General features: G+C 37.4%; 1 non-coding gene across 1 annotated transcript; it reads left to right on the forward strand.

Moving 5' to 3' along the window:
- Nucleotides 1-3,122: 3,122 nt before the first annotated feature.
- On the forward strand, nt 3,123-3,194 carry TRNAA-AGC (transfer RNA alanine (anticodon AGC)). Its single transcript has one exon. It is a non-coding gene; the product is annotated as a tRNA-Ala (tRNA).
- The last annotated feature ends 5,172 nt before the right edge of the window (nt 3,195-8,366 follow it).

Consider the following 8,366-nt stretch of genomic DNA (forward strand, 5'->3'; position numbering starts at 1 on the left):
CCGATATCCCTGATGAACACAGATGCAAAGATCCTCAACAAACTACTAGCAAATAGAATCCAACTACTCATTAAAAAGCTCATACACCATGACCAAGTAGGATTCATCCCAGGGATGCAAGGATGGTTTAACATTCGGAAATCAATCAACATAATCCACCATATCAACAAAAGAAAAGACAAAAAGCATATGATCATATCAATAGATGCAGAGAAAGCATTTGATAAGATCCAGCACCCATTTATTATGAAAACCCTAGCCAAAATGGGTATAGAGGGGACCTTCCTCAACATAATTAAAGCCATCTACCACAAGCCTACAGCAAGCATCATCCTCAATGGGGAAAAACTGAGAGCCTTCCCTCTAAGATCAGGGACGAGACAGGGATGCCCACTCTCTCCACTGCTGTTCAATATAGTACTGGAAGTACTTGCAATAGCGATTAGGCAGGAAAAAGATATTAAGGGCATTCAGGTAGGAAAGGAAGAAATCAAGCTCTCACTATTTGCAGATGATATGATACTCTACTTAGAGAACCCAATAACTTCCACCAAAAAACTCCTAGAAACAATAGACTCGTATAGTAAAGTTGCAGGTTATAAAATCAATACCCAAAAGTCCATGGCTTTCCTATACGCAAACAGTGAGAGAGAAGAAAGCAACATGAAAAAAACAATCCCATTCACAATTGTGCCCCAGAAAATCAAGTACCTAGGAATCAGCTTAACTAAGGAAGTAAAGGACCTGTACAAATAAAACTACAAAACGCTACTTCAGGAAATAAAAGAGGACATGAGGAAATGGAAAGATATCCCCTGCTCATGGGTCGGGAGACTTAACATTGTCAAAATGGCAATACTACCGAAAGCATTGTATAAATTCAATGTAATCCCTATAAGGATACCCATGCCATTCTTCAAAGAAATGGAGCAAACACTCTTGAAATTTATATGGAACAATAAGCCCCCACGAATAGCTAAAGCAATTCTTGGGAAAAAGAAAATGGGAGGAATCAACCTCCCGAACTTCAAACTGTACTACAAAGCAGTAATAATTAAAACAGCATGGTACTGGAACAAAGGCAGAACTGCAGACCAATGGAACAGGGTTGAATACACTGACATCTCTCCTCAATCATATGCTCATCTAATCTTTGATAAAGGTGCAAGTAATGTGAAGTGGAGTAAGGAAAGCCTCTTTAATAAATTGTGTTGGCATCACTGGACGGCTACATGCAAAAAAATAGGCTCAGAACTCTGCCTAACACCATGTAAAAAAGTAAGATCAAAATGGATTAAAGACCTCAACATCAGACCAGAAACCATAAGGTACATTGAAGATAAAGTTGGCAAAACCCTCCATGACATTGAAGCTAATGGTATCTTCAAAGATGCCACGCCACTGGCCGAGCAAGTGAAAACAGAGATAGATAAATGGGACTATCTTAAACTAAGAAGCTTCTGCACCTCCAAAGAAACAGTGACCAAAATACAAAGACAGTCTACAGAATGGGAAAGGATATTCACCGAATACACATCTGACAAGGGGTTGATATCCAGGATATACAAAATACTGGTTAAACTCCACAAGAAGAAAACATCCAACCCCATCCAAAAATGGGGCAATGAAATGAACAGAAACTTTCTCAAAGAAGAAATCCGAATGGCAAAAAAGCACATGAGAAAATGCTCTACATCATTAATCATCAGGGAGATGCAGATCAAAACCACAATGAGATACCATCTCACACCTCAGAGACTGGCCCACATTCAAAAGAACAAAAGCAACCGATGCTGGCGTGGATGTGGCGAGAAAGGGACACTCCTTCACTGTTGGTGGGAATGTCCACTGGTTCAGCCCTTCTGGAAAACAGTATGGACGATTCTCAAAAAATTAGAAATTGAGCTCCCTTTGACCCAGCAATACCACTCCTGGGAATATATCCCAGAGAGGCAAAAATGTATAGGCGAAGTGACATCTGCACTTGTTTGTTCATTGCAGCACTCTTTACAATAGCCAGAAACTGGAAGAAACCTGAATGCCCAAGAACAGATGACTGGTTAAAGAAACTTTGGTACATCTACACAATGGAGTACTATGTAGCTCTTAGAAAAGATGAAGTCATGAAATTTACATACAAGTGGTACAATATGGAAAGTATCATGCTAAGCGAAATGAGTCAGAAAGAGAGGGATAGACATAGAAAGATTGCATTCATCTGGGGGATATAAAGTAACAAAGTATGAGATTAATACCCAAGAATAGCTGAGATCAGCACCAGGAGGATTACTCCATAACTTAGAGGCCAGCCGGGTATCCTAGAGGAAAGGGCTGTTCAGATAGAGAAGGGAGCACCAAATAAAGGATGTTTGGAGGATCCTCCCAGGAGGGGAGATGCATGTCGAAAGTAGACTATGGACTGAACATGTTTGCCACTCAATGCCTCTTTTGCAGACCACAACACCCAAAAGGAGAGAGAGAACACAGGGGATTGCCCTGCCACAGAGACAGGGGGGATGGGGGGATGGGGGTGGGAAGGATATTATCCATGGTGGTGGAAAATGGGCACTGGTGGAGGGATGGGTATCTGATCATTGTATAATTGAAACCAAAGCACAAAAAATTGTAAATCTACAACTTTAAAAAAAATAAAATAAAATAAAGGGAAAAAAAAAAGAAAACCATTTCATAAACACGTTGCTTTTTCAACAAATTATCATTATGTATTTCATAGGAAAAATGTTTGATATTGTAAAGATATATAAAAATTGTCAGTAAGAATTGTTTTGGAAATTTGGAAATCCTTAAAATTATCAAGTTATTCTTATCCTCCTACACATCACTAAGTCATTTTTACAATGCAGCACTGTAGCACTGTCCTCCGTTGTTCATCTATTTGCTCAAGCGGGCAGCAGTAATGTCTCACAACAAATCGTGAAACTTGTTGTTACTGTTTTTGGCATATGGAATACACCATGGTAGCTTGCCAGGCTTTGCCATGTGGGCAAGATACTCTTGGTAGCTTGCCAGGATCCCCGAGAGGGGTGGAGGAAGAGGAATTGAACCCAGGTGGGCCATGTGCGAGGTAAATGCCATACCGGCTGTGATATCACTCCAGCCACAGGGGTGTAGCTCAGTGGTAGAGCACATGCTTAGCATGCACAAGGACCCAGGTTCAATCCCCGGCACCTCCATATCCTGGGTTCTGCAGGATAATTTCTGCTTCCTTCGTTTTTACCACATACATATATATGTATATATGTGTACATATATGTATATATATACATATGTATATATTGTTCTATGAAAGTACCTTGGACTTATGTATCTATATATGTTTATGTATAAATATGCATACCCACTTTTTAAGTAACTTGCAATTTTTAAAAATATATATACTGGGGTTTTGATTGAAATTGCATTGAATCAGTAAGTAACTATGACAATAGTTTATTAAAAAGTTTTGGAAACTCTAAAAAGCTTTTCCTAACCTGTCCGTATTCTACTTCTTGTAAGCAAGTACAATTCTAACCTGTATTAGGAAGATTAATAGGGTAATAAATGAATTAAATTAATTAGAATTAATTCGAGCCAAATTCTAATGCACATCATGCCATTTGATACCTAAGAATAATTTCTTGCCAATGTATCCAAAATTCCCTTGCTTTTTTTTCTTAATAAGCTGAAAAGTATATAGAAAAACTTTAAACTGATATTTGTTAGGTTTTATTTGTAAATTCTGGAAAATCTTTATTAGGTATTTTCTAGATACAATTTTATTTTATAAAAATTTTTATAATTTATTATGTTTTACATTATTATTCATGCAAATTTCTTTAACCAAAGTAAAATGAATAAATTTAACATGACTAGCTCCAAGATCTTTTTTATAATGAAACAGAAGTACAATAGTGAAGACTAAAAATCCTAAAATATTTTTGTTTTAAATACATTTTGTTTTATTAAGAGGATTTTTGTTTGACCAAATAAGCTTGATGCCATGTATATAATGTGCTTTCATGAGCTTTTAAGAAAGCATTGTACCTGAACAGATTTTTTGTGAATTTATATACTATATGATACTCTAAAAAATATTATGAAAACTAAATATTCTACCCCACTCATTTCTTTCATGCTGTGATGATCCTGAAATAAAGCAAAAATGTGCTGATGTAATTACAGGTTCAAGGTAATATCTATCAGATATAATGAAGTTTCTAATGCTTCTAAGGCTGTAAACCTTTCAGTTAATCATAGTTGGAATTATCCAACTGGCTATTTTAATTTCATATGATTGGAGATATTTTTCTTCTTTGTTAGTTTTAGAAATAGAAATTCATCCCAGTAGATATCTAACTTTTAATTCAAAATGTATATACCCTTTTTTCCCGATACAAAATTTCAGTTTTTTGTAAAATTGAAGTAGTTTTATTCAATATGTTGCAGCAATCATCATTAAAACATAGTCCAAGATTTTTGTGGAGTTTTAAAGTCCTAAGTCAGTTATAATAAACAATTTATTATTAATTTATTAATTTATTATTAATATATTATTATATAATATTATATATTATATATTATATAATAATATATTAATTTATTATTAATTTATTATTAAAAACTTATAGCACAGTGGTAGGGCGTTTTCCTTGCACGCAGCCAACATGGCCGACCCGAGTTCAATTCCTCCGCCCCTCTCCGTGAGCCCGGCAAGCTACCGAGAGTATCTCGCCCACACGGCAGAGCCTGGCAAGCCACCCGTGATGTATTCGATATGCCAAACACAGTAACAACAAAATTTCCAATGGAGATGTTACTGGGCCAGCTCGAGCAAATCGATGAACAACAGGAGGGCCTTTAGCTTTATTAAAAACTTGGAACCAAAGAAATGTTATATCCACATTACTCCTTATATATTGAATATAGCAAGGCAATAAGTAAATAGCAAATGAACACTGGAAAGTTGCAATGAATGTTCTCTCCTATCCCACTACCTTTTAGGTAACTATTTCACTGAATCTCTTCTGTGTTGGTTATTATCTTTATACTATATAGAAAATCTAGAATGTTTGAAGAAATGTGGTTTCTTATTGTTTACTTATGGCAAAAGTATTTTCCTAATTATTAGTGCTCCATGTCATGATGCATGATTATTATTTTTAATTTCACAAGTCATCTATCTGTTAAAGATTAAATATGAAAAAGTGTATTTTAAAAGCTATTTTTCATTCATGGAAGTATCAACTACCTATATGACTATTTTTGTATGAATATTTTAAGTTTAGCCTGATATGATTTATCTTGAATAAATATCTTTTAGTGCAGTACTGGTGACTGTAAATTCTCCCAACCATTTACTTTGAGAAAGTCTTTCTTTTGCATCTATTTCAGTAGGACACACGGGCTAGGTATATTATTTTATGGTGATTTTTTTTTGGTTTGTGTCTTTATAAGATTTACAAAATTTCTTATTGCTTTTAACTTGCAAAGTTTCTAACAAGGAGTTGGCTATTGTTTTACTTTATGTTTCTTTTTACATAAAATTTTTGTAATGGTTGTTTTGTTATTTATTCTATATCATCTGGTTTTAGTAATATGGTAGCTATTATGTTTTAAATTTTTATCACATTTAGAAATTATAGTTCATTATACTTCTAATTCTTTTTATCTCACTATTTTTCTAAGCAACAACATTCGTTACTTAGCACAATATTGAATACAATTCTCAGATCCCCAGAACTCTTCCCACTTCTGTAACTTCTCCCTGTCTGATATACCACCTTAAAATTCTACTGCCTTGCTTCTTTGACTTTCATTGTTGATTTTCCAACTGAGCAAAAGTGTTAATTGTGTTTGGAACTCCAAGTTCTTTATTGTGTCCTGGCAAATAACTTCAGAAAGTAAGCACGGACAGTTATAAAACCCAGTTTTGTGGAGTTACTTGTTATGAAATGTCTGGAAACACTTCATCTAGCTTCCTAAACTGTTTAAGAAGAGAGATAAGTTTGCTCCTGATTTCTGAAGATGACAATATCCTAGAGTTAAATATTTAAGTAATATATTGGGAAATATTTCTTAAAATTGAGTCCATGCTATTACTTTTGTTATCTTGTTTTTGTCATTATTATTAGTAGTAATAGTAATGTAGTACTATTTGTTTCTGGATTACAGCTGATTGTGCTCAAGACTTATTCCTTGCTCTGCACTGAAGACTTCTGATGGTGTTGGAGGAACACCATGTGGTCCCAGGGATTGGATCAGAGTTAGCCACATGTAAGACTAGAGTCAACCCTACCATGCTAATTCTTAGGCCCCTTGTTATTTTTATTAAGTTCCTTTAAATCTGATAGTGTTTTTAGTCACACTGTAACCTTATTTAAAATTCCTTTGTTTTGTGAAAGCTTGATCACTTGATCACTTGACATCCCATTACCAATTGATTTGCTGGAGCCGGTGCCAGTGACATCTCCAATTGTCCCTGTTGCATGCTAATGTAGCTGAGTGGCATCTGCTCGCACCAGGAACACGAAGAGATTCAAACCATTTGTTCAGGGTCTTGTCAAAGAAGTCTGCCCATCTCGTAGGTGGGTGGCCACTCATTCTTATGATGTCTCGTGGAATCCAGTTGGTAATAGCTCTAGTCCAGTAGTCGTCTTCAAATCACTTTATGTGTCCAGCCCATCTGATTTTCAACGCCTTGACAAATGAGACAGCATCCCTGATTCTTGATTATCGACAAAGGTTGGAACTTCAGATTCCTTCTCTCACTAGAGTGATGCATGATACTAGAAGCACAGCTCTTTCAATTCCTCTTTGGGAAACCCAAATAGTGTTCACATCCTGTTTTTGTAGAGCCCCGGTTTCTGAGGCATATATTAGTGCAGGGAGAACAGTGGAGCCAAAAATATGTGTCTGGAGCCTTAGGTTCCTCATCTTCTTAGCTATTTCTTCAACACTCTTGAAGGTGCTCCAAGCCACTCTCTTCCTCCTGCACAACTCAGGTGCCAGGTCATTCATCATGTTGAGCTCTCAACCTCGATACACATAACTGCTGCTTTCGAAGATATTCCTTCCATTGAGAGCAAACGGAACATCAGGAATGAGTCCGTTTTTCATGAACATTGTCTTCGTGAAATTCAGCTGCAGTCTGATCTGTCCACACTCACAGTCAAAGTCAGCCAGCATTTTTGCTGCTAATGTTTTGTGTTATTAGAATGATGTCATCAGTGAAACAAAGGTGGTGTAGTTGCCGACCATCTATCTTCACTCCTAATACTTCCCTTTCCAGTAGTCACATGATGTTCTTGAGGGTGGCACTGAAGAGTCTCGGTGAAATGGTATCACCCTGCTGAACCCCTCTCTTGACATGAATGATCGCTAACTTGTAGAATGGTGAGATCCTAGTAGTGAATCAGTAGTGCAGCTCATGGAAGATCCTGATGTATTGAGTTTGAACATCCTGTTTGACTAGGGCTTCTTTGATGACTGCTTCAGTCTCAATAGAATCAAAGGCCTTCTTTCAATCAATGAATGTTAGACAGAGAGGCATCTTAAACTTCTGAGAAACCTCAATGAGCTTGGTTATCATGTGGATATGGTTGATCATGCTGAATCCTTTTCAGAATCTGGCTTGCTTGCATGGTTGTCCTTCACCTAGTGTTTTGCCAATCCTATTCAGGATGACTCGAGTGAACAGTTTGTAGATGAAAGACAACAGGCAGATCGGGTGATAGTTGCCAATGTTGTGGATGTCTCCCTTCTTGTACAGTAGTACAGTCCTGCTGGTTTTCCATTGGGACTGAACCTTGTATTCAGATGGGTAGCATGTGAAGAGCCGGGCCAGTGTATTGATGAGTACTGACGGCAGGTTCTTCAGGTGTTCAAGTCTGACCTTGTCTGGGCCGGGTTCTGTTTGCTTCTTTACCGACAAAATGGCATGTCGATTTTGGAAAGGAGAATGTTGGGAATGACATATCCATCCTGAAGAATTTGGTCTGTGGGCTGGTGGACGTGGCTATCGAATAGATGCGAGTAGAAGTCATGGATAATCTTCTCAATTGCCATTCTGAAAGATGTGATAGATCCATCAGGACGTCGGAGGGCAGGCATTTTGGCCTTGTAGTTGGTGAAGGACAGACGGGCATTGCAAGTGCTTTTCCCAGCTTCTGCCGCATCTGCCAGCACTGCAGCTCTTCTCTCTTTAAGGTCTTCCTTTATCGCTTCTCTGTACAGCTTTGTGAGTTCGGACATTCGCTTGTGGTTGCCTGAGGCTCGTGCCAACCCACATTGGTGAATGAGCTCAAGTGTTTCTGAAGACAAGCATCTTTCTGTGGCTTTCTCTCTCTCAGTGCTCCTTGCACCATCAT

Source organism: Sorex fumeus, unplaced genomic scaffold (genome assembly GCF_029834395.1).
Source record: "Sorex fumeus unplaced genomic scaffold, SorFum_2.1 ptg000054l, whole genome shotgun sequence".
Classification (NCBI taxonomy): Eukaryota; Metazoa; Chordata; class Mammalia; order Eulipotyphla; family Soricidae; genus Sorex; species Sorex fumeus.